This window comes from Coturnix japonica, chromosome 3, assembly GCF_054131305.1.
Source record: "Coturnix japonica strain WE chromosome 3, WE-NBRP24, whole genome shotgun sequence".
Classification (NCBI taxonomy): Eukaryota; Metazoa; Chordata; class Aves; order Galliformes; family Phasianidae; genus Coturnix; species Coturnix japonica.
This window is the reverse complement of record NC_140665.1, coordinates 88,407,465-88,433,672: the sequence shown is the minus strand read 5'-3', so window position 1 is coordinate 88,433,672 and position 26,208 is coordinate 88,407,465. Positions and strand designations below refer to the sequence as shown.

The 26,208-nt window shown below is 37.0% G+C and overlaps 1 long non-coding RNA gene across 1 annotated transcript in view; it reads left to right on the top strand.

The window, feature by feature from the left end:
* Window positions 1-25,928, top strand: part of LOC107312180 (uncharacterized) — a 46,489-nt gene extending 20,561 nt beyond the window's left edge. The window contains exon 4 of the long non-coding RNA XR_014944914.1: window positions 21,323-25,928. This is a non-coding gene — a long non-coding RNA (uncharacterized LOC107312180). The remainder of the gene's footprint in view (window positions 1-21,322) is intronic.
* Window positions 25,929-26,208: the final 280 nt, after the last annotated feature.

Here is a 26,208-nt window from a genome sequence, read left to right as displayed (position 1 = left end):
GGCTGTAAAACCAATTAGAACCATCATGCAGTTATATTGATGTTTAATTTGTATTATCTGGAAACCACAAGTTCCTTTTTCATCACACTGTGGGGGAAATTGCTGTTCTTTTTTATTTGAAGGCAAAGAGCACGTTTAATATTGGGGTAGAAGGGAGAGTGTGTATGTCTTGTACTGTGTCTTGATAACCACCTTTCACTCAGAATAGATAAAGGAAAAATGAAATACCATTAATTATAAACAATGGAGAACCACTACCCATACAGAAATTTGGACAATGACACAAAGAATTCAGCTGAATGTTTTCCTTCAAGGATTTTGTTAAAAATGCAGTCAATGAGTTGATGTGAAGTCAGCTTTACATGTTTCAGAGAAGCAGCTAAGTACAACAGGGGCAGGGAGAAACCTCCCATAGTGTTTCTCAGAAAAAAATGGGGAAAGAAATCTTTTGGCAAAGAATTGTTTGAAAACACCTGAATCTGTAAGCCAAGAAAAGGTCTTGCAATTTTGGCATTGCTTTTATTGTGGAAAAGGAATGTATTTTCTGTAAATAAAAGATTTTTGATTTTGTTATCAATTTCTTCTCTTGGAAGACTATATATTTCACTTGAATATTTGAGTCAAGAAACACAAAACTTTCACCTCTTCTAAGGTCCTTCCTTACTGAAGGAAAATGGAAAATGGGGTAATAAAAAATAAAACATAAGTAATTCAATTACTTTTTTCTATAGATGTTGAATAACAATAGATTGTTGCTAAATGAACATGTATATTTCCAGGAGCAAATATGTGATTTTTGGAATATGTCTTAGAAAAACAGGATGAATTTGGCTGAGGAAATACCTTTGCTTTTTATGATATATTTATGATCTTAGCAAAAAAATCATGTCTTAGAATAGATGATTAAAAGGATGAGAAAAACCAGCATCTAAGTGAAAAATCAAAGGCAAAAGTAGTTTTAAGTAAGATGGGTAGCAAATCTCACCTACCAGTAGAGTAAATAAAATACACCAGAAAAATATCTCTTCCCTCCTCGCTAAGCTTTTATGTATTAGCAATACACACTATAGGATCAGGATAATTAGGAAAACCCATTATTTTGTAAAAAACATTTTTGGATGGGCAGAAGTGAGGTGTCTGTCTGATAAGTGTGGATTTTTAAAATGCAATACAGTCAGTTCTTGTCTCTACAGCGGTGCAAATTAGGCACCCAAAATCCAGAGTGGCTTTTCAGAATTTTGATCTGGATTTCTCTGCGAGCTCCTGGAGAATCATACTTTTTATTTAGTAAGATTTTCAGCTTTTATTACTCCAAGAAGTGATCTCGACAGTTTTCTTTTTCACTCTCATTATGGCTTTTACATGGCCCAGTGCAAAGAATATAAATATTACGTGAGCTACTTATAGGTGCAAATGGAAGTGTGAAAATATTTATGGCTGAAATGAAAGTATAATCTGTATTGCTTAATTATGATAATCCAGGGAAATTATTCTTGCATAATGCCATATGAAGTAGTAAAAGGAAAAATAGCTAGCTGCTCTTTTTTGTTACTTGCTCCAAGTAGGTCCAGGTAAGATGTTAGTAAACTTGTATTTCATGTTGACTATCTTATTTAAGCTCTATGTTGTAAAAGTATAGTACTCTAAATTACAATTTCTGTTGCTTGCAAGTGGTGAGAGAAGGCATAGATTTCAGTATAGCATCATTCAAACTAATCTCTGAATCTGCAGGAATTTTTATTTATTTATTTGTAATTATTTAACATCTGTTGACTTTAGGGTCATAAAGGTATTTCATAGAGTTTAAGAAAGTTTTAAACAGAACCTAAGTTATTGCTAGTCCTGGCTGTGAAGTTATCTTATTAATATAAAGAATCACTACAACTAGGTTTATGGAGAATGTGGAACTCTTTACGTTATTTGTAAATACCAATAGATTAGTCTTGCCGAATGTGAAATTTGGGAATGTATGCATTTAATGGAGATTCTTAGTACCGAGTAAGATGGAGGTGGAGACAATAGAGTATAATGGCTTATAGAATTTACAAGGTATTTCATCCAGCTAACATAGCAGGAAGGATTGCCAACTGTAAGGCTCCAAAGAACCTTCTAAAAAACAAAACAAAACAACACAACAAACACAACATAAAAAGATGCAGTGTGGCTTTCCATGGTGCTCTGTTCTGTTTTACCCTGTTGGATAGCTAACAGGAGAGGCAAGCAGTAAATTTTCCTATGGCTAGATGATTCCAAAGAGCTCTATCTCATTGCTGCTTAGATGTCCAAATGATAGCTGACCCCCTGCCAGTTCCACCTGGACAGGAGTTCCTCTCTTCCACTTGGTTGTGTACTCTTGTGGTTCTTGGAGAGTCTTTATATCTTCAGTACTTCTAATGCTGTGTTAGAAATAGCTGAAGCTGGCAAAATGATTCACAAGCTACTGAGGGGAAGAAGTCAAACATGGACAACATAGACTTTATTTCCTTAGGAGGCCAGCTGAAATCAACTCTATCTTCAATCCCAGATGAAAAGTGGTGATGGCTCCTGAGGCTGAATATGAAGAATGGTGATGGCTCCTTGAAGAAAACTGACACTTCCTCTTTCCAGACTAAACACCGTGGTAGTACTGTCTCTCAGCCATTTCAAGCTAACTTGAAACTACGCTGCTCCTGAGAGCCTTTTCTTCCCCCTGCTGCTTCACCTGCAGTGGATCTCTATATGTTTCTTTCCTGACAGATCTCACTGAGAACTGTACATGCCAATCATCAAACTGAAGAAGTGAGAATGAGCTGACAATGGCTTCTTGCTTTGCAAATTATTTTGCTTTGTTTTAAGAATGGGTGGGTTAAAGTATTATTTTGAAGTTAGCTGTCTTATGGGACTGCTTTTTGTAACTTCAAAAAGAGTAAAGATCTGGCAGTTTTGCAGTTGGAAGAAAACAATGAGTTACCCTTTCTGTAGTTTCAGAAAGGGATACAGGCCTAATTTGTCTTCCTTTGAATGCAATGGAAGAGCCTGAAGAACTGCTGTACTGAACCTCTGTCCAAGTCCTCACTCCTTCTGGAGAAAGTAAGTGGCCTCAGAGTGAGTTTTGGTGAAATCTATCCAGAATACAATCTAAATACAGTCCTTCTCTCATCTCTTCAGTATTGTATTTTTATCCTCCTCATAGGTATTTAGCTTTAAGACAGTGCTGTCTGATACAGATCAAAGAATCTGCTTAGTTTTATTGTGTGTATGTGTGATTTGGCTACATCTCATTTTTAAAACTCCTGTACTGTTCCATCATTATAGTTTTACCTCAGGACAACCACTGTGCATTTATTATATGAGCTGAAACCATTGCTGAAGACATTTCATAGTTCTGTGACCTTTCAGATATTGTTTGTCCAAATATTTTGTGTTATCCTGGGACATCTTCCACCTGATTTTCTGTCTGTATGTCGTGCATCAGCTGGGATAGAGTTAATTTTCTTTGTAGAGGCTTGTATGGGATGCTATCATACTGACTTATCAGTAAGGAGCTAGGGGTACACTAGAAGCAGGGAGGGGACACAACCAGAACAGCTGAGCTAAACTGGCCGAAGTACATTACTGGAAGTGGCAGAATGCCTGCCTGGTGATGCAAAGTAATGATTGAAATCCTTGTTTTACTTTGCTTTTGTATGCAACTTCTGCTTTCCCTAGGAAATTTTCTTTATGTCTGCCCACGAGTTATAGTCATCATAGATTCATAGTCATTCTAGAGTCATTCTAGAGATATAAGAATCAAGAAGTCATAATCAATGAGATTTAATGTAGTTAAAGATTGATAAGACATCATAGAATCACAGAGTCATAGCTGAGTTGTCATAGATTCCTCATAATGTCATAGAGTAATCATAGTGTCAGTGATTAATCATAGAATCATAGGGTGGTCATGGACTGGTCTTTTACCTTTCCCATTCTCTTCACATCCCATTTGCAGAGAGCAGGTAAGTGGCTGTGTGGTGCTGAGCTGCCTGCTGAGCTTAAACCACAGCACAACTGCTGGACAGAAGAGAAAGATGATTTACCTTTGCTCATTTTATGTCCTGTCTGTTTGTAGTTCCAATTTCAGATGTGTGCCAGGCGCCATGCAGAAGCAGCAGGGACTTTGGAGGGAGGCCACAGCTGCAGAGTTGCAGGTGGTTTTCCCTCTTCTGGAGTCTGGAGCAGTTGCCCATCTTGCCTTTCCTTATGCTTCACACATTTGAGAGGTCCGAATGGGAAGTCTCTTCTGAGATTGAGAGAAAATTGTCATTTATCTGAAAGGAAATACTTATTATATTCTGCTTGAACCACCTAATTTTAGCTGTGTGGGCTAAAGTAAAACCTTTTTGAAGAGCTGGGGCACAGTACTATAATAACATCTACAATATATTTTTCTTCATTTGTATCAAGAAACATATTTATTACATAAACTCCTCCTACTTTCCCATAGCAATACTAGAACTATATTTGCAGTAGCAGCTCTGCTGTTACATTACTGCAATTAGAATAAATTATTGAAGTGTATACCTAAATATATACCTAGACTACTCTTTCAATTTTAATTCCAATTTAAATATTTTATTTAGTTTTCCAATAGATTTTTCATTGATGGTTAGTAATTGCACCATCACAGCAAATACAGTTTTGTTTTGAAAGGTACTTTTGGAAACTGTACCTGGGTTTTTAATTATTTAAGTCAAAGAAACAAGTTAGGATTGTCTACCTTTAATATGTCAACAGGATAAAAGGGAAATTGTATTTATATCAAGGAAGCTATGCTAAGCTCAGTCAGACATTTGATATTTTAAAGAGGGAGAGGCTAGAGGCATTCCTGAGATACGTTATGAATATCTGATCTCATATATGGAGATGAACTCCTGTGGCTACAACTATTGTATTGACTGGCTGAACTCTAAAATGGAATAGCAATAGAAAAAATATTGTTACTTGTCTTTCAAGCCCTACTTCTTACCTTCCTCATTTTTTTTCTGATCAGACTATGTATTGCTATGACTTGCTTTAATATTCCTTGTCCTTTGCCATGTTTTTATAGTAACGTTAGTAATTGTTATCATTTATCATTTCAAATGGTGTAGAGGGGTGACAGTGTAGTGCCAGAAGTTTATGTAAATCAAAGTTTTCTTTTAAATTAAGTAACGTTTGGTGTATAAATAAAAGGTTGGCAACTTCTAAATATAAGAATTATAGTATCTGTCTTCATGGAAAATAGGTTTAACAGGCGTGTCTTTAAATAGGAATAACCATCATTATTTGACAACCTAAGTAGTTGTTTTAATATGTGATTATTAATTTCATACTTAACGCTATTTTTCTTGAACTCGTTGGTTTCATGACTCTTCTCTTATTCCACAAGATAAACCAACACTACTTGAAGATATAATAGAGGATTCAGGATTAGAGTGCTTGAGTAGGGAACCTGAACTGTAGAAGCAATTATCTCCTGACCTCAGTCTGTTAAGGGACTTGGATTTCCATGGCTTTGTTATAACCACTATGCTGATCTCTACTGTCTTCTTTCTAATTTTTTATCAGAAATTCTGTTCTGGATCGAAGAAACCTTTTCCATGAAAGTTTCATGTGAACTAACACACTCCTGTGAAAAGTTATATTTTCAATATATTTACATTTTGCAGAGTTAACTAGTCTACCCGTGATTACATATGTATAAAGTATCAAGTACCTACTACGTTAAGGAGCTGAGTATTCACATAGTTGTTAGCTGTAACTTTATTTTATATATATTGATGTATTACTTCTTAATACCATCTTATATGTAATGTATTACTTAATAAAACTCATATCCAAAGTTCAGTGTGTTTATGGGGAACAGGCTATCAGTAATCCTCAAGCTAAAGCTACTTAAATGTGGCTATACTGAATCTGCCTCATTTTGCAAAAGGAAACACTCCTCCCCAACTTCAGTTGCGTTGGAGGTGAAAAAAATCTTCAACAAATGCAGTTAGCAACACTGTTATGTCAGTGTAAGTTTTGCTCCTTTTCCATTAACTTTCTGTATGTATTTGTCCTTTAATGTTCGGTTCCAAAATTGGATAGTGCATTTCCTGGGTGGACTTTTATGCTCATTAATCATAATGTTGACCTTAACAGCTGAAGGTTTCCAGTCATTTGTTTATAGACAAATTTACAAAGGTATTACAATTCTTAACTGTGAATGCTAAATCTCAGCAAGCGTGATACATAAAACCAAAGACAAACTGGTTAATATGGCACTAAGAAAAGGCTTTGATGGAATCAAAGGGAAGTCTTATTACCTCATTTAGGTGAATGATTTGTTGAAATGACGATGGCAAAATCAGACTATATATTTTGTTCATTAACAGTGTTATTTGTAGTTTACAGAATCACAGAATCATAGGGGTTGGGAGGGACCTCCAGAGATCATCAAGTCCAACCCCCCTGTCAAAGCAGTTATCCCTTTAATTCTAGAAAATAGTTTTTTGAATTATTTTGATGAGGAATTATATGAAAGCTAAGCAGATGCTCCTCTTTCTCTACATATTTTACATATCCTAGTTCAGAAGATGCTCAGGCCAATACTGCAGGAGGCTTTTTGAAAAATAGATGCTCAGAGACTCAATCTGGCTGCAGTATTATGCCAAAAAGGATTGTAATATACTCAATTTTTGTTTTAACTCTTCTCTTTGCCTTTTATTTTCCTTATAAGATTTCAGTCTTGCACAAGCAAATTACACAAGAATCTCTTGTGTCAATACTATCTGCTTTAAGATAGACTGCATATGACCTTAAAATTGTGTGCAATTGAAGTCAACATTTTTTAAAGAAATTCTTTTCCTCTCATTGCACATTGATTTCTGTATTACTTTTATTCTGATGAAAGTACTGGACATGCAAGAGAGCTGCATCTTTATATAAATGGCATTTATTTATTTATTTATTTATGGCATCATCAAGTGAAATGGGGATCACTGTGAAAAAATTGTGTTAAAGTGAGTGTTCATGGATCCTAGAAGTCCTTCCTAGTGCAGTGACCTTGGACTAATAATTTTATATTTGGATAGTTTTTTAATTTTTGAAGTGCGTGGTAATAAATAGACCCATATGCTGCAGCCACGAGCACAGTAAGTATCAAGAGCAAAAACATCTCTCACATATTTTGCTGAAGTCCCATTAAGTGTTTTACCTCAAACCAAAAAACGCAGCCACCCAGCTCTACTAATTCCCTCAAACACAGAAGCTCTCAAATCAGAGCCCTGGATGCCAACTCTGCTAAAAGCTTCCTGGTGCCCCAGTTGCAATGGGTGATAGGCCTCCACAGGCTTCCAAGTAAAATGTGATCATTTCTTGCCGATCCTTGTGTTCTCAGCACTATCCAATTAACAGTGGACCCCGACCAGCTAGGATCTCCAGCGGTGAGTATTATTGCTAACCCAGCTGGCTACCTGCTGGTAAGGTCTCCCTGTTTCCCTCTGCACTCTAACTACTCTCATTGTTTATTCATAGAGTCAAAGATTAAAGCCAGAAAGGACCACTGTGATCATCTAACCTCTAATCAGAAACCTTTCCAATTTTTCAACCTTCTCATTCACATGCTGACATTACATGTAGGTGCAGAATGCTCCTTTATTTTCCAACACACTTCACTCTGGTTCAGGTAAACAGATTTCATTCTCGTCTACCTCTGTAACAGGTTTTACAGGACTGGTCTCTACTCTCCAGCCCAATTTTTAGCTCTGCCTCAGATCCCAGCTGTACCATTGTGAAAACTCAGTTGCTTAAGAAGCATAGAGATCCTAGTACAGAATTTGGAGTAAACCAGTTCCATTGATCTGTTCATATGTTGTTCAGTCTTATATCTGCAAACTAAGAAAAACTGTTACCTTGACATTTTCCAGCAGCTTTTGTCCTCTCTCCCCTTTTTACTGTTTTGCTTGCTATTTTTCCAGTAGAACAATGTCCTTGTTAGTGTCAAAAATGAAATGTATTTCAGCAATGTCTGGGTTTCCTAGTGATGACTATCCAGACTAAGGCAAGACATGAAGCTAATCAGAAGCCTAAGTACCTGCAGAACTAAATGACAGACCTTGGTCTCTCCCTACTGACCTAATGAAGACATAAATATAACTCCAGATGAGACCAGTGAAGAATAGTTATATGGGTTTAGAATGTTTCTAGAAACACAAAACACATGCCTAACTTTGTTAGGTTAAACCTTCCCTGAGTAACATTCACTATGTGTATAGTCAGGCATTATTGATCTCAGTATGACTTTTTAAATACATAAACAGTATTCTTCAGATCTGATTTTTGTGGTCAAAGTAACTGAATGTTAGATAAATCATAGCAGTTGTTAGTGGACCAGTATGTTTTAGTCTCTGACAACCTCAGGCAAATTGAGAGTTGAGCTGAAACAAACTCAAGAGTTTTTCAAGAAGAACTGATCTTTGTAGACGGTGTAGAAACTCATACTGAGATATTTGCTGTCATAAAAAGAGAATCACGTGTAAAATAAAAATCAATTATTCAGCTGATTTTTTATTTATTTTTTTTAAGCGTGATGGAACATGAATCTACAAAATATCCCTGCCACCACTGGGATAAAAAATAATAATAATAATAAAAAAATCATACAGAATGACAGGAAAACACCTTCTGGTTCAGTAATTGGGCAAAAGAAATGACAAAGATGTCTTACAGACTACAGGGATGGAGCAGTTGTGTCTGGTGTTTTAGCTCATGATGGTGTATTTGGAACACGTTTCATCTGTATGTTCAAGTATGGGTTCCGTTTTGTTTTAGGGGTAGAGGTATAAGTATTTCCTCCTCCTTAATCTGTGTTGTTCCCAAGAAAGAGGACCCTGAATCACAGGCAGACACACATCTCCTAGAACAATGAGTCAAACTAAGTTCTGAAAGACAAGACATCAGTTAAACGTGGCCGAACTTTCCTTCTGGATACCTACAGGTAGGCACCTCCCCATTAGTATGTGCATTCTTCCACTTGATGTTTTTGAGCTGTTTTAATTTCCCTTATGAATGAACACTAAAACCAGCCATGTAATTCCAGTTACCTCAATTATCTTTCTGGGACTGAATGATCAAAGTGTCTTTTGACCAGGAATTATTTGATGTGGATTTTAACTATAGCCTATGTGCCTCTCTGTGTGTAGTTTTCAATTACTTGAATTTCTGGTATTGTCTTATGCTTTTACATCCATTCCACATGTTCCTCAAGCTTTCTTTTCTATCCTTTTCTCAAATGAGAGATAATAATCACTACTACGATAAGACTACAACGTTCCCAGTTCTTCCTTCGATTTAGCAAAATTCTTCATAGAATCATAACATCAGGGAATGGCTTGGATTGGAAGTGACCTCAAGAATCACCAGATTCCAACCCCTGCTGCAGACAGTGCTGCCAACCACTAGATCAAGTACTAGATTAGGCTGCCCAGGGCCCCATCCAACCTGGCTTTGAACGCCTCTAAGGGCAGGGCATCCATAACTTGTTTTGGGCAACCTATTCCAGCACCTCAGGATTCTCTCAGAAAAGGAATTTCCCCCAACATCTAATCTTAATCTCTCTTTGTTTAGTTTAAAACCATTCCCCATTGTGCCATCACTGTCTACCCATGTAAAAAGTTGATTCCCTTCATCTTTATAAACTCCCTTTAAATACTGGAAGGCCACAATGAGGTCTCCATGCAGGCTTCTCCAGGTTGAATAAGACCAGCTCCTTTAGCCTGTCTTCACAAGAGAGGTGCTCCAGCCCCCTGATCATCCTCATGGCCCTCCTCTAAACTCTCTCCAAAAGCTCCAGATATTTCTTGTTTAGGGGTCCCAGACCTGAATGAACGAGGCCTAATGGTGACAATCCCCTTCCTTGCCTTGCTGGCCGCCCCTCTTCTGATGGAACCCAGGACTTCCAGGCTTCAAGCACACAGTTCTGGCTCATAATAAGGATCCCTATGTCCTTCTCAGCAGGGTTACTCCAAGAATTCCTTTTCCTAGTCTGTATACATGGGATTAGCCCAATCCAAGTGCAAAACCTTGCACTTTGCTTTGTTGAACCTCATTAGGTTCACCAGGGCCCATCTTTCAGGTTTATCAAGTCCCTTTGTAAGGCATCCCTTCTTTCTGCTGTATCAACTAATCTTTGTGCCATCAGCAAACTTGCTAAGAGTGCACTTGATCCCATCATGTGTGACTGATAAAGACCACTTGTACTCTGTGAATCTGTGATTAAGTTGAATTGAATAATTTGTCTGTGCAATCAGTCTTTTCTTGTTTCTGTTTACAGAATATGCTTGGGGATATTGTTGCTTCTCTCATAATTAACTGAGATTTTTTCAGATGAGTCACTCAATATTTTTTGTGGTTTTGATGAGTAAACACTCCTAAGAATCCCAATGTATACTTAACACACATTTTTTAGGTTTTGCTTTTGTCTTTAACTCAACTGGTAAAATTTAACATACTGATGGTTCTTTAAGTTAAATAAAAGTGGAACACAGCCAAAGTAGTTTTTTTATAATCAATGCTTGATGGACTTTAAACATTTTTCTGTTTAGAACTTAAATACTGTCAATGGCAGAAGACTTTAAGCCTTAATCAGCTGAGCTGGTATTGACAGATTATGATGTGATTGTTGTGTGATATTTACATCTACAAATTTACATAGGCCAGAAAACACTTTGTGGATTTAGGAATGCTGGTATAACAGAAAGGTGCTTTGAATGTAATTATAGTTAACATTTGCAAAGTTTTGTTTGATATCAAAGTGGCAAATCTGTCTTCGTTCACCAAAACACACCAAATGTCTAGTTTCACTGCTCTACTTAGGGCTAGAAGTCCAGGTGGCATAGCTTCAGGGATGTAACTCCAGTTGACACAGTGATGCCATAGAAGCCTGGCCTTAGGAAGAAACACTGATTCTGCAAATCTCTTGGCAGAAGTTTGCCTCATGATTAGCATACATCACAGTGAGTTCTAGCTAGGGCATTGGCTTGCTGGGTGACCTTTAGTGAGACATCTCATGTTGTTTTGCCTCCTTGCAAAAAATATCAATAGAAATGTGAAACTTAATTCATTAGTAAAGCATTTGCTAATTTTTAGAATAATTCTTATCCTTACCTTGTATTAAAAGGGTCCTACTCTTGCTTTTCTATTAAAAAATGGTGATAAAACAAATTAGTACAGGAAGTGATAGAAGAAAATACCTTGATTATTGTCTACCACCTGTATGCAATGTGTACACACCCACTAAATGAATGAGAAACCTGAAGAAGAGATCCAAGGGAAATGATGCTACTTTCCTCTCATGATCATCATATATGTTTCAAAGTTTTGCTATGAAGGGATTCTCTTGAATGTCCTACACTACCTTATCACAGATATAAATGCATTGAGGCTAACTCAACCATATTAACAGTCTGCGAAAGTATCAAGTATGAGGGATCCTTATGTCAGTTACTCTCTTTGAATATCCAAACAGCATTTTGGTTTCAGCAACTATCAGTAAGATGTATTTTCTGCTTAGATATATAATTGTTATACACTGTTCTACCGATATTTTATTTGGTACATTGGTATTTCTACAAAGACTGTGTGACTGTTACTGCTATACTTTCAAATACTGTTACAAAAAATCATTCTAACAACATCCTTTTTGGAGGCCAGGACATCTTTAAATCTTTTCTCACAGTCAGACATGTTTTGTTCTTTATGTGCAATCACTTGAGATGTAACCCTAAGTTGTTACTCTCCTGACACCCTAGAGTCAGAGGCTGAATCCATCTGAGTCTGGGGATGCTTCTCTCTTTCAGTAAAGTCCTGAAGAATGACTTGCACGCTAAGATGTTTTTCACCTGCCATAATTTGTTCTACTTAGAATGCTATTTGTTTTCTCTCTAAGGTTCTCATCTTGCTTGGTATATAGTGGAGCTTTTCATCATCAAGAGATGGATGGCAAATGGAGTAAGACAAATACCTTCCATGGAAAATATTTGCAGAATTAAATGGATGAATATCAGGTACCTTTGATTAGGCACAGAGAGAAAGTAGTAAAGGGGGAAATCGAGAGATTTATTTCTTATATCTTGTCTCTGTTCCCCAGAACAATGAATAAAAAAATTAGTATAATTCAGATCAAAAAGCTCATTCTTAGTACTGGTGGATAAACTGTGCTGTGTAGTGTGATTTAAATGAGGAGAACTTCAGAGAAGAACTAGAATCTTGGAAGAATGTTTGGAATTTATTTTTATAAAAGCTGGACATTCACAAATTTTATTCAAAATTTTTGTGGTGTATGTTCACCTGTTAGGCAATACCATCTGACTACCAAGCTGCATCAGTATTTAATTTGAAACTGTCATTATAACACTAGAAAAAGAAGTTTGTAAAGCCAAAGAAGAGACTTCGGTAAGTAGGCTGCCTTTCTGTCTGCGCTTTTCTGGTCTGAGCTTCTTGAAATATATTTATTTTCATGCCTATCACATTGTTAATGAGTTTTCTTCTATAAACTGACCCTGACTGCTACTCTAAAATATATTTTAAATGAAGTGTGTCTATACACATTGAATCATACAGAGATCTTGCTTGTTGGTACTTCAAGACTAAATAATTTGTTTGAAAGATGACCGTTCATGAACAGACTTAGGGTCCAAGCTGTCCCAACAAAGCTCCCTCTAGATCTTTTTCTTATTTACCCATCTCCAAAATGGATTTAAAATACCACTTAACCCAGAAGCATTTCACACCATCTTTTCTTAAATATAGATGAGTGTTCAAGGTACAAGACAAGAAAACAGCACCTATTATGTTCCTTATGAAATAGAAGCCTTAGATGGTAGCAGAAATTAGTTAATTTTGGGTGTGACCAGCAAGTTAAACTCTTAGTGGGAAAAGATTATAGCAAAACAGGTTTTGTGTATAATTAGAAAAAAAGAATGCATCTGGCAAAGTGTTTGTATGCTTAGAGAAATACACACATGTAGCAGCAGAGATTGCTGTAAAAGCATCCATATGGATGACTGTAATTGGTCAAAAAGCCTTTATTATGATTTTACCTTAAGTTCTTGTGTTTTTCACTACTCATCATCACTGCCTTGCAAAAACTGGAAGTTAATACACCAGTCTATATGTAGACAAACTTAATGTTATTTGTATGTACTTCTCTTGAAAATTCTTAAGTATTTTTAATATCTACATGGACACATGTATACTTGCATGCTATTTTTTTACCCTCCAAGTTTCAGTAAACTGTTCCAATACTAAGTACTATATAAGTTGTTTGAGATATTGTGACCAGATGGTTCACAGGGCTAGTAATGGATTATAGTGCTTTCTAGCTCCAGATTGCCAGTTCAAATCTGGGTCAGGTTGACACTGTCTGAAAATTATTACTGTTTGGTGGCTTATGTGAAATGAGTTGGAGACCTCAATATAGTTCCTAAAGGCTGGGTTAATATAACACAAATGCCACCAGATGATTGTCGGTTTCAGGGCTCAGGCTGATGCACACTGAAGTCAGTGGAAAAACTTCCATTGATTTCAGTGGGTATTGAATTAGATCTTAATTATGGAGAATGAATTCTTTGTGCTCATGGAAGTGCTTATTTACAGGGGGGTGAAAGATGTCAGTGAACTGCTCCTGGGAGACAAATACTAATGCCAGCTAGCATGTTAGGTTTTGCATGTGTGATGAGGTGATCCCAGATGTGTATACAAACTGGGAAAAGAAATCCTTGAGAGCATCCCTGCTGAGAAAGACTTATGGGTGCTGGTTGATGAGCCAGCAGTGTGCACTTGTAGCCCAGAACACCAGCAGTATCCTGGGTTCCATCAGAAGAGGGGTGGCCAACAGGGTGAAGGATGGGATTGTTCCCCTCTATTCTGTCCTCATGAGGCCCCAGCCTCATGTTGTGTTTTGCCACTGTTCTGGCTCTGTTAGTATAACAATGAAAGAGAAGTTACTTGATCCTTTAGGATAAGGACAATCATAAAGAAGAAAGAATAGATAGTAAAGACCCTTGAGTTTAATTGACTGGAAATTTAAACTAGACAAGTTAAAGTGGGAAATGAGGCACAGTATTATCACCATATTTGATTAACCTGTGGAACAAAGCAGTAGCAAAAAAGGAGGAATTGCCATTTCTATATCAAGTTCAGATATTTATCTGGAAAATATATGTTAATCAGATCTACCACTGGGCTGTGTCCAATGACATTGTTTGCTCTGTTATAGTGATGCAATTTTATTGCCAAAGGACCCCCAAAAGGAATAAAACTAAACCACCTGTGCCACCGACTGCATTTACTGTTGCTTTCTGCTGTCTTTCTAGCTTAGTTCCTAGTCCTGCTGAATATACATCAGAGTGCAGTGGTGTTCACATGTTCTTTGTACTACGAGTTAAATTAATTCAAATTTCAAATGTGTAAGAATGTCTTCAACAGAGGAGCTCTTGGCTGTATACCTAAGAACAATAAATCCCTTATATATATATATATTTATTTTTTTTTTCCCAATCCTTTTTGTTTTTCTCTCTCATAAAAACATTTATGACTTTATATTGGATGATGGTGACTTAGGGATTTTACATTCTAGGTATAGACTCTAAACAAAGATGGTTTGCTATTGAAACGCAGCATTTTAGAATCCCTCGCTTGTTTGTCTGTATACTGTTCAGCACAGAGAAAAATAACTACACTGACCAGTTTTTTATAATAGGCAGTAATCATTAACATTTTTTAAACGCTTCTCTTTAGTGGGAGAAACAAAAAAAACCCAGATTTTGGCACTTGGAAATGAACAAAGACTGAGAGTACAGAAGAAAGATAAACATTTTCAAAGTAGAAAAGGCAATATGTGAGTTCAATATAGTATTTTAGACTAAGAGCAAGATGATCTACAAAGAGAGTTTCTGGTTTCACAAGGCAACCCAAAAGCTTTAATACCTGGATTCCCATCAGAAATCTGAAGACTATCCCAAGAGCTTCCCATATGGACAGAAAAACCTCAATGAAAGAAATGAATGAAAGTTTATGATTTTGTCTGGGCCTTTACTCTCATATGGGAAAGTAGAAGTGTTTACAAGGCAGAATTTATTTTTTGTTACATGTATGAAGAGCTACAATGAATAGAAAAATCCCTTCATTGAGCTCATTCATTCATCTCACACAAGCTGTGTGAGAGACAGTTCCAATTTTAACACCATCATTTAAATAAAGGATGATGATTTTATTACCACAAAACATATCAACCAATAGGTCTGCACCTGAACTGTTAGAAAATCAGATACGGTTTAAAATCTTCAGACCATTTTGAATTTATTTCTGCTTATTTAGTGATGTATTATGGTTTACACTGTTTGAAGATTGTCTTATCTTCTATATCAAACATAAATTTAGATTTAATAAAGACAGATAAATTCTGCAGTTTTCTTTGAATGTTTATAAATATGGCATTGCTTAACAAATATTTTAGTACAGGTGACACTTATTTAAATGGAACTTATGAGGGACATTCAAATTTATACATGAGCTTTGGGAATTCTGTAGTTCAAATGTGCAGAATATTTATCATGTATTTAATTTCAGATACATACATTTTACATTTCTATATGTACAAAATAGTCAATGAGGAAAATATTTTTTTGGGGATGGACTTACCTCCAAAGGTCCCTTCCAAACTCAACCATTCTGTGATTCTAAACATCTTCTGATTACCTTTAGTCTAAATAAAACACTGCTTCTCTGTTGTAAACAGGGAGGCTCTGACTCAATTGTTTATGAGATGAATCAGTTTGGGATATTTTTGCTGTTAACCTGTATAAGTAGTTTCTTATGAAAATATGCACGGGACACACTGGCTTAGCACAGTTCTAGATCATTTGTGCCTGAATATTTGTCTACATTGGTAGAATTAATCATGGTTTAAAAAAAAAAAATTAAAAAATTTAAAAAAATTTAAAAAGTAGAAAAATGACCTACTTTCAGCAATTCCCCTGGGTTATTTTATGATTTATTTTTTCCTTAGTAGTGTGCTTCTATCTCTGTAAAGCAAAAATGGAGATATCTATCTGACCAGCAGAGTGGTGCATAAATTCTCAGAGTTGCTTGTATCCTTGGATAATGTGAGAGAAAAGAAGAATGGCCTTGGAAGTGTCAGTAAAAGTGGTTATAGTTCTAATATGAGATCTCCAGTCTACCTAACCTCAGCAGCTGTATTTAGATACTCATGCTGGTGTCTAGTGCTCCTAGATACTCTATGTAGCCAGTGCTGAAGAAAGCTGCATCCAAAAGGTCTTTCAGAACAAAGGTGCAGTGAAGCTTGCACTGAATTGCCAGGAGAAGTTGTTAATTATGCATAAAAACTATTGCAAATACCTCCTAAGTTGCGAACATTTGCATTATATACATCAATCTGCCACGTGTTGATATCCACCCCAAGGTTTTCCTACAGTGCGGCTACTACATTAGTCTTTCCTCTTCCCTTTTAGGGAATATTATATAATAGTATTATATATATAATATTATTATATTATATAAGGGGAATATCATATATAGAGGGAATATATATATAAGACTGCCTTATATTTGCTTCTTAGAAAAAAACTTGTAAGACTGCAAAAAGCAGGTGGGTGTTCAACCTATTTAGTTTTCACCAGCCATTTTGATAAGTCAGTAACTTTTATATCTCAAGATAAAATTTAGATAAACCCAAGGAACTGGATAAAATGTTTTTAGCACAGCTTTTTGGGGCTGACTACCATTATATATTTTCTAAACCCTGGTATATAAATTTCTTTCACTCATTCAGTGCCTTCAAGAGGCTCTTGGTGATATATGTGGGATTTCTGTGCCTAGCTAACATGAACGCTGAAGAAAGAAGAGAGCCCTTTAGTTTTCTCCTGCCTGTGTAAATCTTCAGATGTTCTGAGCTGTCTTTTGATACTCTTCAGAGGAATAGCTGGAGCCTGCTCGAGAATTTAAGTGTGATAATCCCATGTTGCTAGTAGTTTTATAAGTAATATTAAATGTCAGAAGATAACAAAAGACTCCCTGTCTTTCTTTCTTTTTATTTCTTCTTCTTTTTCAGCCAAAGAAATAGAGAGTTATTTGAATTATTCAAAGCAGTAGCGTATTTTACAAGTTTTGTTAGAAATCTGAGTAAGATTGTACTTATTTTATACATACGCCTGGACAATTAAAAGAAGTAAGTACTAACCAATTTTGTAATATGTCCTTGACAGAAAATATTATAGGTCATGATATACAAAGCTACTGGTGACCCACTGTGTTGCATTTATTATTAGGAAAACTCACAGGAAAGCAGTCTTTTTCACCAAGACTGCATGGAGACCAAATAGTAGCTGTCACTCTTGGAATAGTCAATTTATATTGCAATTACTGAAAAACTACAAATGAAATATATGCTTCTGGACTACTAAATAATGGCCTATTATAGCTAGCTTTATAAACTGTTCTGTGCACTGCAGAATTCTGTGATATGACAAAATATTTATGAGTAGGGCTTGTATCTACTTTCTTTAATGAATGCAGTCTTATTTACACCAACAGTGAGTGAGAAGTTTGGAATGAGTGTTAATTTCCAGTCAACTAGATATCAGCAAGGAGGCTGAACAGTGATAGCTGGAGTTACAACTGGTTTGAGCTTTGCTCTTTTGGAAAATATGCAGTCTACTGAATTAAAAATCTAGTAATTGTAGTCAAGATGACAGACAGAGAATTGGGTAAAAGAAGTAACTGATAAAAAAAAAATAGAGAAATATTAGATATTATTCATGCTGTGTCTAGTGTACTGAGTTCCCAGTTCAGCGTCAAGGGCTAAAAGGTAAAGCAGAATTAAGCATCGCTCTTCCATTGAAAAGTTTATTGACCAGGAAATGATTTCAAATTGACCAAAAATGTTTATGAATTCTGTTGGATTTGATAGAATATTTTGGTTAAACTAAACTACAAAAATGGAAAACTTCAGGAAAATCTGCTCCATTTCAATCTCTTCAAAAAGAAGAATTTTAGTATTTCCAAATGACAGTTTTGAAAATGATCCTTAGAAGCATATTATTAAAAAGGCCTTTGCAAAACCTTGCACAAAGCAAAATGTTTTGGCTGACACACACTGATTCTTCCTCTTTCCTCCTTACAGCAAACTGGCAATGTTTATTTCAAGGAGACCTGACTTTACTTTTTGCAACTTTTCAGTTTAGGGTAGTGTTAAATCAACTCAGATGTATGTAGCACTGCACAAACATATCTCATAAACATTTTCGTCTCTCACAGTTTCATATGGTTTTCCTGTTTCAATGCTGACCTTTTTCCAGCTTGCAGTAACAGGGTCAATATTTTATTTCAGGGCAATAGAGACTTGTGTGACATGATTCTAGATTTAATCCCACCTACCAAGGAGAATCCAGGTATGAGCATCACATTTGTCTAGGGCTGACTTAGATGAAAGCTTCAAGATAGAGAACAAATGCTATTATTAAGAGCCTAACACAAATCCTGTAAAAGGGTACTTTTTTCTACTCACACCCCACTTTTTAAAATTTATCTCCAATATTTTCAAGGTGTTTATTTCCTATATTTAACTACTATATCTTGTCACCTTGAGTGATTGCAGAGACTCATTTTTCCATTTCAGACAAGCGCCTGTTGTAAACAAATTTTGTATGTCCTTTTAGGGTTAATGAAGTGTAACAAGCACTGTTGACTTTTCTTGCTGAGCATGCAGTTGTCAGGACTGTGGAAACAGACTGGGACATGACCTGGACAGGCTGGAGAGACAGCAGAGAGGAGCCTTCTTAGTTTCAACAAGAGCAAGTGTATAGTCTTCCTCCTGGGAAGGAATAACTACATACAGTACAAGTAGAGGTGTGACTTACTAAAGAGGAGCTCTGCAGAGAAGTGCTTAGGAATTCTGGTGAACAACAGGTTGGCCATGAGCCAGCAGTGTAGCCTTGTGGCCAAGAAGGCCAATGGTATAGAGCATAGACAGTAGAGTGTGGAAAGTTACCCTGTACTTGGTGAGGCTGCAACTCGAATACTTTGTCCAGTTCTGGGCTCCTCACATCAAGAAAGATAAGGAGCTTCTAGACATAGTCTATCAGAGGGCCACAAAGACGGTGAGGGTCCTAGAGCATTTCCTGTACAATGAATAGCTGAGAAACTCTGGCACTGTTCAGTCTGGAGAAGACTGAGAGGGAATCTTATCATTCATTGTGTATAAATATCTAAGGTGTGGTAGTAAAGCGGATGGGTGCAGGCACTGTTCAGCAGTGCACAGCAACAGGACAAGGGGCAAAGGGCACAAACTGGAACACAGAAAGTTCCATACAAACATGAGCAGAAACTTTACTGTGGAGGTTACAAAGGTTACATAGCACTGGAACAGGCTGCCCAGAGAGGCAGTAGAATGTCCTTCTCTGGAGATATTCAAAACCTACCTGGACACTTTCCTGTGTAACTTACTCTAGGGAACTTGCTTTAGCAAGAGGGTTTGGAGTTGATGGTGTCTGGAGGGATAGGCTCTCCAGAGGACCCTTCCAACCCCTTCAATTCTGTAATTCTGTGATTTTGACACCAAGAGTGACAGGAATGGCTTGGTGTTCATATTTGAAGCTGATGTCAAGAACTGATCAGGGCTGCACAGGGACTGGAAGGAAAAAACAGAATCAAAGTAATGAATTCATAGAACAGCAACATAAATTGTTTGAGAATGTTACAGTCTTCTCTATCTGAGCCAGAGGAACTCTTACCTTGTGTTTGATTGTATCTCTTTATTATTTTGGGAGGGCTTAGAAAGTCCTTAAGAATGCTAACAATATTGTTTGGATGCTAATGAGAAAGGATGGGGATTTGAAATTCTCTAGTTGTATTCTAGATGTCACCTCATCCACTCTTAGCTTATTCCCTTTAAGCCTGTTGTCTAAATTTATGGAATTCCTTCCTTTGTCCTTTCTGCACCTAATGGATGGCATGGTTATAACAAACTTTGCTGCAATGTAGAGATGCTGAGAGAGCTTTTTGTCCAGGTGATATTTTTCAAGGAAGCTCTGTGCTGCCATTCTGTGTATGAAAAGTCTTCTTTTAAGGAGCTAGCTTAGGTGTCTTTGAACTGTATTGAAGACTGTGAAACATAACTGTGATTCAGAAATCAAGATTCAATACTCCTACCACCTGCTTGCCATTACTCAATTTTAATGTTAAAAAAAAGCACAAACAAACAAACCCAAAGTATTTACCTTTTTTAGTTATGGACAAAAATGCAAGTAAGATATTTATTAAAAATGTACAATATATATATATTCTATATATATATATTTTCATAAAGAGATGGCTAATCCAATATTCTCCCACTCTGTTAGCGCTGTGGATTTCATAAAAGAAGCCTGGTCAGCCCTGCAGTGTCCTTTGTTTACTAAGAAAATATTTATTCTTTAAACCATCAAGTTCTGGCTGTCCCCAGAGTTCACTGTTTTGTGGGGAAGGGATTACTTTAACACTTCTATAAAGAAATGTTTACTCATACAGACTGTTTAGTTTTGCCTGTTTTTTAAGGGGCATTGTCTCTTTGCCACCACTTGCCGTTTCTCTGTCTCTTAAGCTGTTCACTTCCCTGCCCACCATAAGCCATCTTTTCCCAGCCAATGGGATCGTGTGTCATTTTCACATTCAGTAACCCAGCTGCCAGAGTTAGACCATACCCTCATGACTCATTTAAAATCTGTTACCAACTTTTTCTTGCTATGATATATAAATTATTAACAGACCTTAAGCCTCTGTTACACCAGCTATTTAAAGTCACAAAGATTTTTCTTTAAACAGCAGAAGCAAAGACATTACATCAATTATTTTTACTCTGTAGTGTAAGTGGATTAGATTTATCACTGTTGGTTCAGGTCCCACGCTAAAGTAGGTTTATTTTTTGATAGCTTGGGTTAACAAAGAGAAGAAAGTGTCCAAATCCTTCCACATACATCTGTTAGATTTGAACATGGGAGCCCTTGCGCTCATCTGCCTGCTTTGCCACTCTCAGATTGGAGAGTCAGAATAGTGCTGGTGGGAGGATACAGTCAGTTCAGACAGAGCGAATCATATCAGATTAGTGAACAACTGAATGTGCAGTTTTGTCCTAACACAAACATAATTATTGTTGTAAATGCCAGAGAGACATTTGCCAAAGCCTTTTTCATGGTGATATGCAAATGTTCACGTCCTGTTTGACCTAAGAATTGACAAATGTTTTAGGCTCTTCTGTGTAAGTAAACTGTACTTTTTCTACTTTTAGGATGAGACATTGAGCTTATGCACCTGCTGACAGAGGAGAAAGGCAAGAAGGAGGACAGGACAGAGTGGGAATGCTGAATGTAAAAGCTGCAGAATAAGAGTTGCTGTTCCTGGTGCTGACAAAGAGGTTGGGGGTAATTGCTGTTATGTTTTCTCTCTCTCCTTGAAGCAATTAGTTTGTGCCCTGATCCCTCCTCAAGAGCACCAGTGCAATCTTCCTTCAAACCCAGGGATATTTCCCAGGTAGTAGAGGGAGAAGAGCCTGAGGGTCTTCTGCTGCTCCATCGGCTCCCTATTGCACTGACCCAACTCTGCTGAATGCTGAGTTATTTGCCTAGCTGTCAGGGACTTAGGTTGTCGTTCATGGGTTAAACAGACTGGGGGATGGCATATGGAAACAGTCAGACATTATGTTTCTATGTCTGCGCTAAGGTGTGCTCTCTTGATGGGATTCCACAAGGCAAGACAGGTCTCAGGGAGTTGCAGCTGCATGGATCTGAAATGGGAGGAGCTGAATGCCTGTAGTTCAGTTGTTTCTTATGAATATATATATATATATATATATATATATATATAATTTTTTTTTCCTCCTCCTTACCCCCAGAGAAACAGGCTTTACTCTGGGAGCCAGATTGAAGCCTGCTTGAGTAGTGAGTAGTGCAATTATATTATATTTAACTAGTTAGCCTTAGCAATCTCACAGGATATGTGTTTCATCTCCTGTCCTGATGATCTGGCATGTTCTTAGGCAGCAGATATTCTCTACCACAGAGGATGCACTGGTGCTTCTACAATGGATGTATATCTGATTTGCAAAGTACCTTGAGATTCTTTGTATTCCTGATAGCCTCTTTCCTCATAGGAAGGTTGCTTGGATCTGAGTCTGGCAGATTCATTAAAAAATCCTGGGAACTTCTAAATAATAATTTTATAGTAATAAATGCTGGTTTTCATACATTTTTATTACAAATTCTTGTCTTATGACAGGTCAGTTCTTTCACAGCAGAGTCCTTCATCATTCACTTGAAATTTAAGTACTGGCAGTCTGCTATTTAAAAACAACCAAACTCTAAGACATGCACATAACTGTTTTCAAAGTCACATGGTCATTTTTCTACAATTGAGTAATTCTCTCATAATTCTGCCTATTACAGGAAAAATAAGTATAGTTCAGAACTCATTGGTAAGGAATATATATATATATATATTTGTGTAGTAACATTTTGTTCTTTAGTTTGTGTAACTGGAAAAGAAAAAGGAAAACAAAAGAATCAGCCAAAGTTATGAAGACAATATCTGTTAAAAAGTAATTCACTTTCAACTATGCACTAAAACTTATGAGTCAAAAGGAGCATAATGCTATGACGAATTACTTTAAAGCATTGTATATGCTCATCAGGTTATATTTGAAATTACAGCAGAATGTTTTAAACCTGGGAGAAAAACTTGACATTTTACCACTATTTTCCTATGTACAGCATTTTGTCCCTTCTATATGAAGTGCTTTCATCTTAAGCTCACTAAACTCTTTACAACCAGCTAGTGTACAGCAGTTTTTCAGGATAAGGTTGCATGGAGACACCGAGGCACATCCAAATTAAAACCTAAATTACCATAAAGTCTCCAGCACATCTAAGAAAACATTCCTAGACTACTGGTTTCCTGTAGTCAATGTGAAATACTGGACTTCAGTCAGCTTTGCCAGCTTTAGTATGCATTCTACATTTTCAGGATGGCATGACATCTCTGATGTGAAAGCTTAAATTTTCCAAGCAAATATTTATGTAGGAAAGATAAGCAGTTCAACCATGATGCTGAGAGGAACAGTAGCTTGGCTTTCTACTTCCTTAGGAAAAGACCAAGGACTAAACTCTTACCAGATTAAATAAAGCCCTACATTCTTCTTATTTATGCTGCTGTCTGGGAAGAATTTATAGAGAGAACTGGCCTGTTTTCTGAATCATGAGCTTTAAGGTTTTTTGCACTGCTCCTATTCCACCCAACTCTCATCTAAATGGAGACTTGATTTTCATGATGTCTTTCATCTTCCTGAACAAATAGTAGTCTCTTCTTTTGTCCTCTTTAGCTTTCCCACCTGGTTTATTTCTGTCTTAAGTGACTGAGGAAACTGGATATGCCGTTTCTGATTCAGTAGGAGACTGTTTTATATTGTATTCACCCATTTCCCTTGGTTGTTTCATAAGCACAGACTTCATTTGCTCTATCTTCTTTTCTGGCTTTCTTTGTTAAAGACTTTTTTCTTTCATATACTGTAACACATGCTTGTTATTCTTCACAGGACAATATTGTCTTTAATCTGAAAGAGCTCATACTCTCCGTATCTGTGGTAATTGCAGAGTTTTTGCAATGCCTGGAGACATGTTCAATGCAAATTTTGTAGCTGGTACATTCCTTTGCTGTGCTGCTTTTTAAATTCCTCTTTTCTCCTGGGAGACACAGAGGCCTGGTTCTGCTATCATCGCATTTTTGCACCCTTCTTTCCATGACTTTGAAGCAGAAATTCCCATTTATTCTGCTGGGAGAGCAGAGTCATTGCCACAGTGGAGACAGCAAAGATTGCTCTTTCAGCTCCAAGCTCAGCATAGAACCATGAGAAGAGATTTGGTCTATATTTATGTTAAACAAATACTTTGCTTGAAGATGCAAATAATGAAACACAATATTGAAATATTGAAAGGATTTCAGAGGTGGATGTATGCAAGTGCTAGAGACCAAGTGCTAGAAACCAGCCTAGCAAACCTAATCAAGGTTGCTCCTGTAGTGTTTCATCCACATTGTATGTGTGCTCAACAGTCAGTGCACTCAAAAGGTCAGCATTAGCCTTTGTAGGGTTACTGATCTTGCTTTGGGGAAATAACTTCCAAAATCCCAAATTAAATGTAATGGAAAACTAATGGGGTATTTGCACCATTTGTGATATTCGCTGTGCCTTGTGAGTCCTGCCTCTTCTCTACTCTCTGCACATTGCTGGGATTTAGAAAGCAAGTTCTGCAGGGAATGGACTATCCATAACAATATCCAGAGATGGGGAGTCTTCATCTTATCTACTCCTATAACATCACCCAACCAATAGCAGTTTTTATGTCATTCCTTGGCCGTGGAAGATTCCAAAGCTTTTTGAGCCAGACACTGTTCTGAGATGGAATGTAATAGTCATTTTGTCTGTTTGTTTTTCTTATTCTTTTTAAAGAACTTTTAAAATTTTAAAAATTATTAAACATTTTGATTCCCCTGTTAGTTTTGTTTTTTTTTTTTGAATTGTTAATAGAATAAAATTCTGACTGTAGCTTCTTTCACCTTTCGGGGTCCCCAACATTCTACAAACAATATATAGGATTAGCTGAGTATAGTTGCGGTCATCTCTGGACTGAAATTAAGCAATGACTTAGAATTTATGTATAAATTTTTAGAGGGAACATTATGATCAATGTCACTTGCAGTAGAACTGCGAGAGGGACTTTGGTCTGTGAGAATCTGATGAGGATAACTGAGCGAATAATGTTGTAAAGCAGCAATATGGGATTGTCAGTGTTCCCGATCTCATTGCATCTTGTCCAGCAGCAGTGTCCTCCAGCATCATGCTGTTGTGTCTGCTCTGACTCAGAAAGGAGAGTGTCACCTACTGAGTCACCCAAATCCTCTGTCATCTTGGATTTCACTGGAAATTTTTAATGCATGCAGAGGGACTAGAATCGACTCCAGCTGTTTTGTGAATCAGCCTAATGCAAGACTTACTGGGCAGTATTAGGACTGAGTTGCATCTGCAGAGCTGCCTAACTCAAGCAGCCCTCTGCAGCCTGAGCCAGTCTCCTCTCACCATCCAGTTACCTTTTCTCTTAGGGATCTCTTTTGTCTGACCGGAGCTGCTTGCATTAATTTAGGCAATGTGAAACATGTCGCTGCTCAACAATTCACTGAAGGCTGTGATCTGCTATCATTATTTCATTTCAGTGCCTCATCAGTTCCTGATGCGCTGGTTGATACATTAGTAATGTTTTTTTTCATGCATTTATCACTCCCAGGTGTCACGCAAATGTTATGAGGACTGCAGCTGGTTTGCAAACCAGGCAGCAGGTCTGAGGCTAAATCTCTCAAGCAGAGATGAGTGCAAGGTAGGATTTAATCGTAGCCACAGGTTGCCGATATAAGTATTAGGTTAGATAGCAAAAAGGTCAGTGCGCTTGAGATCATGGCTATAGCCAAATGGCAAAACAAGAAATATGTGCAGTGAAGGAACCTAGGGAACTCAGGGACTCACACACAGTGGCTGCTTAAACCTGAGGCCACTACTAATTGTTAAAGTACATTCACTTGTATTATAGTTTTGCACAGGAAATGTTATTTTTTAAAATACTGAATTCTAGTCATTTGGCCTAAAATCTCACTCGCTGCCAATGAATGCTATATTCAGTGGATAATTACGCTAATTTATTTTCAATAAATTTCAAATTAAAATGATGTACTGTGGAGAGACCTGATTGAAAATCTTGCTGTTCTGTTCCTCATTTGAGAACTGGTTTGCAATTAGTCAAGCTGTCAGATACCCAGGGAACGTTTTTATTTATTTATTTTTACAGAAGGGAATGGTGGGAAGAAGAGCTTTCCGTGCAGCCATGCAGGAAAGCTTCTGGTAATCCTTTTTGTGCTGAAGAGACTTCAGAATACAGGGATCAGGTTATTTAAAAAGTGCAGCTGCTGAAAAAAGAAATTAGATGCCTGCAAGTAGATGTAGTACGTAATTTTTAAGTACTTGTTCACCTCCTTCCCTTCCCAGTCCCTTTATACACAATGGGTGGGGAGATCAAGGGCTTTTGGGTGGGATGCAGAACATATGATATGCTGCTCTGTGCATGCTTAGCAGTTGGT